Here is an 8,175-nt window from a genome sequence, read left to right as displayed (position 1 = left end):
ATAATGTGAAGTGTTCGTTTGACGAAAAGTACCGTAGCTTTGGTACGTATGTCGGCCTCCCTGTTCTGGTCGTAGCGTGAGCGTACTCGCCGCCGCTCGGAAAATCCCGCCCTGCCAGAGGTACTTACGGATCGTCCTAATGATCGTTTTCGCCATTCCTTTCGGTATGGGCAATATTTGCCCCACGTATACAGCTTTGGAGAGCACGGCACATTAATTATTCTAACTTTTTGTAACAGATTTAAATCCCGAAACCGATTGAGAATTAAAGTCCCTCGAATGTTCGCGAAAACTTTTCGCCAAGTGAAGGTGGTTGTTTTGAGTGGATCTCTAAAAAAGGTCACGCCCAGTGCAGTGTGTTGCGACACAGATTTCGCCCAGTCCAAGTCGACGTTTCGAAAGCACTTGAGATTTAAGAAGGAGCTTTTAGCACCATTTATTTGAGCTCCTGCAGCAGTGCAGTAGAGCCGGACGAGTGCAGTCAGCCGTCCTATGTCCTCATGACTTCTAACAAGCACTCCGACGTCGTCGGCATAAGCGTTAGTAGCACGCCTTACGCCATATACCATTCCACCCTCCAGCTCAGTGTTCAGTCGGCGCAGTCATGGTTCTAAGGCCACAGTGTAGAAAAGCATCGAGAGTGGGCTTCCTTGCGGGATACCATTTCTCATCTCTGTAGGTCTTATGCAGTGGCCGTTAATTAAAATTTTTGTTTTGATGCCCTGCAGGAGATGTTTTAGAACAACAAGGAAACGTCCAGTAAAACCCATGTACGCCATTGTTTGAAATGAATCTATCAAATGCTTGTGAAAAATTAATAAAAACTAGGTCGGCTTTTGCTGACGTAGACGAGAATATTCCAATAATATCTCTGTCTTCGGTTATGGTTGTAAAGAGATTACGTCCGGGGAGACACGTTTGATGAGACCCTATTATTGTACCCAGTACTGGTCTGAGTAGGTCCTTTACTACTCTGGCTATTATTTTATAATCACAGTTCATTAATGTTATAGGCCTCATTTTAGTTATTTGCTTTAATTGCTGATGTCTTCCTTTAGGAATTCACACAGTAACATACTCCTTTAGTGCTTCAGGGATGTGCACTCTATTCAAAGATTCGTTAATGACCTCTGTAAACTGATTACCTATTATGGTCCAAAACTTTAGATAAAATTCTAAGGGTAAACCATCGGGACCTGGTTACTTTTTAAGCGCCACGCATTTCAGTATATCTGAAACGTCAGCGGACGGTATTTCACTATGGAGATCCCTATTTTGTTGTTCGGTGACAGTGTTGTCTACACCGATGGTTCGCAGCATTTCCTGAACAGAGAAAGGTGTATATTGTGGAGCACTGTATAAAATTTCATAACAGCTACATGCTTCCTGCAAAATGTCTTTTTGTTGTGTCAGAAAACTGTGGTCTTCAGCACGCAGTTTTTCTATGAAACTTCTCCTTCTGTTTTTTTAATGTTGAATTAAATGGTATAGTGACGTGTTTTCTTCTTCTGTTGTTGTCGCAACACATGATTTTATTTTCAAACCTTCCAGCTGTCGCCTTTTAAGGCTAATCAATTGAGCCTTAATTTTGTTAATTTCTATCCTAACGTTCTCCGACATGGGCTGATCATACAATTCCCTTAGACAAGTGTAGTGAAATTCCACGGTACGCCTTAACCGACTTGCTCTTTCCCTTCCACAAGCAATGAGACTTGAGCGTAATTTCTTCTTGGCACAGTGAGTTCACCAATCTATTGTGGCTCGGTATTTGTGGTGATGTCGTAAGGAAGCCTGCCAAGATGCTTCTACGTGTGCAAATTAGAGTATCGTCACGGAGCATATCAATATTTAATTTCCAGGAAGGGCGGCCCCAATACGTCTTCTGCTTCGGAAAGCCCATACTGCACCGCATTGCAAGATGGTCAGAGAAAATGGTGGGTACGAGTTCAACGCCATTGATATTATGTGCTAGGTGTGAAGTTACATTTACTCGGTCTATCCTGATATGCGCTGTAGTGCTGAAATGCATATATTTAATAGACACGGGATATTTGATTTCCCATACGTCTCTCCATTGCATATTGTCCACTAACTTCTCTAGTTCTATGGAGCGATTAAAATTTGGGTGTTGGTCTTTCCTGTGTATGACGCAGTTCCAGTCTCCGCAAATGATAACTTCCGCAGGGTTGTCTTTGAGTAAAAACACTATGTCATTTTGGAAAAAGTTGACCCTATCCTGGCGAGCATTGTTGCCAGAAGGGATGTAAACGTTCACAACAGTAACATTTAGAAGTTTGTACCTGATGCCCCTTCCGGACTCTAAAAAACTCACATCTGTGATCTCTATGCCATCTTTGACGAGGATCGCAGTGCCACGAGCTCGTTCTGGGGCCACATTTAAAATATCTTTGTATCACGCAATATGTAGGCTCTGAAAGCGGACCTCTTGCAATAACGCAATATCCGTCTCAGACAGATAAAGGAAGTCTTTAAGAGCGGCAGTTTTTGTCTCGCTCTGTGTCTTATTGATATTGAGGATAGTGACTTAGTATGTTTGGTGCACTTTGGGTCTATTCCAGTAATGAGAAGAACGTCAAGGGAGAATGCAAGACCGTTTAATCTTGCCGTTTCGAAGTCCTGTCGTTGACCGTCACCTTTGTACATGTCAATTTCCGTGTCATGTGTCTCTTTCATTGGGAGATTGTCGGTATCTTCGTCGTCTATCCAATCAAAACCTCTGTCTTGAGCAGTGTGTCGGCTTTGAGATTCATGTTCTTCTTTCCTGTCCGTGGCATCAAGGTCTGCCTGTCCTTTACTCCTCGTATCGTCACCAGTAGACTTGGGGACACTCATATGCAATTTTCCATCAACCCGTTCGTTCCATCACTTCTTGTTCTTCCACCTTCGCCTCTTCTTGCATATTCCTTAGCTTCTCCCTGACGGCTGGAGCCAAGATTTATGCAGCGTGATGTGCCATCCTCCTCTTTTTGTTACGTTTGCGGGATTTTCTGGGCGACCTCGACCGCTCTGGAGACGAATCCGGTGACTCCTCAGATAACTCCGGCGATGGAGTCGTCAAATCTAATGTTTATTCTTGTCTAGGAGAATGGCGATTGTCGCTTGCCAGTCCTTGCCTGGGGTTCGATCCGTGGTCGGAAATAGCTGATGTGGGAAAAGAGATTCTTTTCCCCTCCTTCCTGCCACTCCTGGCGTTGTGTCTATGTCCATGTTCCATTGTGGGCAGATACAATTTGGCGACATGATCAGCGGCACGTGTCATATGTTCGTCTTCTCCACATTCAAGAGCTCCAGCATTTGTCGGAAGTACTGGAGTGACGACACGCTGTTCACTCACAGATGATAGCTGAGTGCTCCCCACATTTGTTTTGGTAGCTTCTCCATCCACGCGTGAATGGGAAAGAGCATGAACTGTGTTGTCGTCTGCATGACGAACATTTGTCGGGATCGCATCTGCCTCCGTGAGAGTCGGACTTTGGCTAACAACAGTCTGAGTTAGTACCGAATTGCTGGGAGCAACTCCCTGGAACGAAGAAGCGTCTCCCAGCACTGCCAGATTTTGAGCAGTAGGTCGAGCAGGAGAAGCGACAGTTGCACAACTGACTTTCATTTGAACAAACGGCCCTGCGTTGGTACCTTCATCACGTGATAACTGTGGAACCCTCCTTCTGCTGCATTCAGCTCGAATGTGCTCTGTTGAACTGCACAAGGCACACGTCCTCGGCTGACCGTCATATATCACCAAGGCCCGATAGCCACAGACATTGACAAAAGATGGAATGTGTCTGTTAAGCTCTATTTTGATCCGGCGGACTCCATTAAGTACAGGGAACATGCAGGCCTCCGGCCATTCTTCCGCGCGGTTTGATAAAATCCTAGCATAAGGCCTAAGGACGCTGTTAATTTCCTCAGCCGGTATGTCAAAGGGGAGTTCAAAAGCTCTGACTGTTCTGATACCCATACCAGCAAGAGACACAATTACGTCACTAACAGTGCCATCCGAATAATTAAACTTCATGATACTCTCACACTTGTCAATAATTGAAGCACATAAATCAGCACTGTGCAGTTTAACATACACAGAATTCGTCACGAAAGACAAATCTACACCAAAATCTTAACTGTTTCCATAAACCACGATTTGATTTCTAGAGCTCTCCGTCGCACGAAGGTTCGATCAAACGTAAATTTAATCGTGTCTTTCCTCTGCACAGTTGATGGACTCATGTTTTTCCTTTAAAATGAATGCATAATCAAGAATATGCGCTTGCAGCAGCGGCTAACGTCGCTCGCAGGTAAACAGCCTAGCTGACGACGACACGTCCGGCTGGGACGCCACACGTCCGTCCCGCACCTTGGCTGCAACTCGAAGGGACTCGGCCACCCTTGGCATTCGCCATACCATGTATTTCCCCTGCTCTATGAAGGGAAGCATCTCTTTAGGCATCCACAACTAGAAAATGCTGTGTTGACCGCATGGTAGCGCCACAACATGGCTGTGACTGTGATGGTCAAAGAGATAGCATCTAGGCACGATTTCGTGAGCTAGAGGGCAAAGTGTTTGCAGCAAAACAGCAGTCTCCGGGTAGAATTTATTTTTTCTTAGGACCTCCCTTCTCTCCTCACAGCCCTTCCTTACATCATCCAATGAATGTCTTCTTCGGAGACCTTCGCTGGTTTTAGATTGTGCTGTCGGCTTCCTCCAAAAGGGAAAGTAGATTCTCATCCTATTCAGTGGCTTTCAATACCGTTGATCAAAAAATTATAATCTACTTGAAGCTTCCAGTGTGGGGAAAGAAAATGAAAACGTCCGCATGTTGAAAAACGTAGTAATACTACCATGATTGTACCTAAAGGGGTGACAAAGAACAGCAAACCACGGAAATGGGTCTTTTGGGATGTACAAAACAAAAAATTGTTTTGACAAAATCCTCTTCAGCTCATTCATAATCATACGTCAGGGATATATAGCAAAAGCGTCTTAAGAATAAGCCAACTTAATTCTGAAATTGAAAACCTAAACTGGCTTCCGGCGACTGTAAAAGAAGAACACAAATAACTCCACAGCCTAATATGACTAACGTATAGGAACTGTCATGTTAATTATTATTCTAAAAAAAGAGTCCTCCTCCTAAACCAATGTAAGCGACATCTATTTGATTGTCAGTCGTTGGGGGAGGGGGAGGAGGTGCAAACGCATCTGCAAGATATCTCCATCACAAAAATAGAACCATAAAGAATAAAAGAAAGTTAAAGTTTCGTGACAAGTGTCGTTCCCATCCAATGAAGAAATATCTCTTCCTTTAATTTCACAGTTTGCGTCTCATTCAATATTTACGTTCCGTTCAAATGTTCAAATGTGTGTGAAATGTTATGGGACTTAACTGCTAAGGTCATCAGTCCCTAAGCTTACACACTACTTAACCTAAATTATCCTAAGGACGAACACACACACCCATGCCCGAGGGAGAACTCGAACCTCCACCGGGACCAGCCGCACAGTCCGTGGCTGCAGCGCCCTAGACCGCTCGGCTAATCCCGCGCGGCTTACGTTCCGTAACACAATGTAAATTGGATGATAATAGGCAGAAATTTGAAATGAGTAGGGAGTCCTCTATTAGAGCAGCTTGTCAAATGTATATGCTAAGACGACATGGAGAAAATTGGCGAACGCTGGATGATAGTTTTTCTTCGACTTCGTGTTACGTTCTGCACACAAATAAACTAAATAAATACAAGCGTCCATGATTTGCAAATGACGTATGGCATAAATTGTATGTGCCACAAACCCGGTAGTGACAGCTGCTGTTGTTGTAGCAAATAGACTGAAGTCAGGGATGAGAGCAGTCTACGTTAGTCCTGCTTACCAGGGCGAGAATCCATAAAGCAACGTGTCAAACCGACGTAGAGCACTCACAAGTGAATCGATGCCCCAGTGTGTTTTCTTATTGACATCTGTCACACGAGCTGTATGGCTTTAAATGCATTTGATTCATCTTGGCATTGGTAGGAAGAAGACGGCTGACCACCTTGTATCAAAGGCTGCTTACTTCTCATGAAAGATACGGAGCTCGAATATTCTCTCATAGCACCTTCCACGTAAACGTCTGATAACGAGCCTCCATTTTATTTCCAGCTGGTTGCCCCCTCAAACTTTGGTACGCCATTTTTGCAGTTCGCGATCGAGCGGCCAGATCGTTAGCGTTGAGGTAACTCCTCTGAATGAAAAATTCCCGAAGATACCTCAGCCGATACGGAATCGTAGTCCGGTTAATCGGAGCTGTCTCTGATGGGGAGCGACAGATGCTGAACAAGATAGCCGTAAGACTTGTGGAATATACCTCAATCGTTCGACATGTACTAATGATGAGTAGTGCTGCAGCTTTCGTAGTAAAGTGGATCAGTCCAAGTCCTTTTTGCCGCGATAGAGTACACGCTGCGTGGGACACTTCAAAAATATTGCCCCTCCGCGGGAGTCAGTACACAGTCAGTGTAATTACTCTAACCAATTCCTTTGGTAATTTAAAAATCTAGGCGAGGTGTCAAGCTTTGCTAAGGTCGAAGGAATTTATTAGAATAACACATGTTTCAACGTTAGGCTTCCGGTTGCGTTCAAATGAGTCATTCCTCTTATTCCATATAACGTGAGACCCAACTGGAAACAACGGTTTTCAAAATGTTTGCGTGAAAACGGACGCCTAGAACCTTATGTTCCTGTTTGACAGTAAACCAAGGCCGCGTAAAACCACGAACTGCATTACAAATTAGGAAGAGAACGGTTTTGCGGATCTTTGCTACCGCCCCCGAAGCCCGCTCGTCGAACGTGAGAATTGTTGTATTCTGTCACATCGGCGGGCGAGGACACCAAGAGGCCACGGCCATCGCCATAGGCCCGACAAACCCGTTTATTTCTTCCACTGTGTAGTCCCACGGAGATTCTGTCCAATTTTCGTAAAATTGGATCCAACGAAATTGCGAAAAACGCCATGGACATTGGGCACCTTTGTTTAACTGAACATTTAATGTCATTACTGTCCGATAAAAGTCCATTAATGCAGACTCGATAAGTTGAGGCTTTAAATTAGTTACAAATCATTGTCACAAATTGCGTGCCCAAGCCAAATTTTTGTAAAATTCGCCGAAGATAAGCATGGCTGACCCGATCAAACGTCTTAGCGAGATCAATAGATAAATTTCCAAATGGGATTTTCTGCACTATGGCGTAAGCTATGATATCCATATAAGTTGCCGGCCGCGGTGGTCTCGCGGTTCTAGGCGCGCAGTGCGGAACCGTGAGACTGCTACGGTCGCAGGTTCGAATCCTGCCTCGGGCATGGATGTGTGTGATGTCCTTAGGTTAGTTAGGTTTAATTAGTTCTAAGTTCTAGGCGACTGATGACCACAGATGTTAAGTCGCATAGTGCTCAGAGCCATTTGAACCATATAAGTTGACAGGCTCATAAATTGTCCTATAAACCGCTAAATTCTGAAAGTCACTCATGATATTTGATATTACGACTTTTAACCGTGTTGCAACACATTTCGTGAAAAGTTTGTGATCTACCTTGCATATATTAATGGGGAAAAGATTTTGCATCCTACTGTTCACTCTGGTTTTCGGTGTGAGGGTAATAATCGCTTCAAGAAACGGCGTAGAAACCGGCACGCTGTTTAAAATTTCATTAAAAGTATCAGTCAGCGTTGCACCAAGTAAATGCCAAAACCGAAAATAAAATTCCGGTAGCAATCCGTCTGCCCCTGATGACTTACTTTTTGAACATGTCTTAAGGACACCAGATACTTCCTCTGCTGTAAAGGGGTCATTAAGATGGCGGCGACCAGTGACTGTTGAAACTTGTGGCACAATTTATAAAATATCTGAAAGAGCTTCACAATTTTTATCACGAATGAGGATGTGCCTGAGTAAGGATTGGCGCCTGGGTGCGGAGTCGCTCTCCAGCAGCTGATTCAAGTTCCATTAAGAAACGGCTCACGGCTTGCCTTTGTTTTTGTAACAAGTGGAACAATGAAAGTGTTTCATTTGCAAGTTGCCCGGGAGCCTGGCAATAACTAAAAAATCGCCGTGTCCGCCATATGATAGCACCACCACAGCTGCGATGGTAAAGAAGAATGTATGAAGAAATGATTCCGTATCGC

The sequence above is a fragment of the Schistocerca gregaria genome, chromosome 1 (genome assembly GCF_023897955.1).
Source record: "Schistocerca gregaria isolate iqSchGreg1 chromosome 1, iqSchGreg1.2, whole genome shotgun sequence".
Classification (NCBI taxonomy): domain Eukaryota; kingdom Metazoa; phylum Arthropoda; class Insecta; order Orthoptera; family Acrididae; genus Schistocerca; species Schistocerca gregaria.
The sequence above is the reverse complement of the archived record's forward strand: the minus strand, read 5'-3'. Positions refer to the sequence as shown.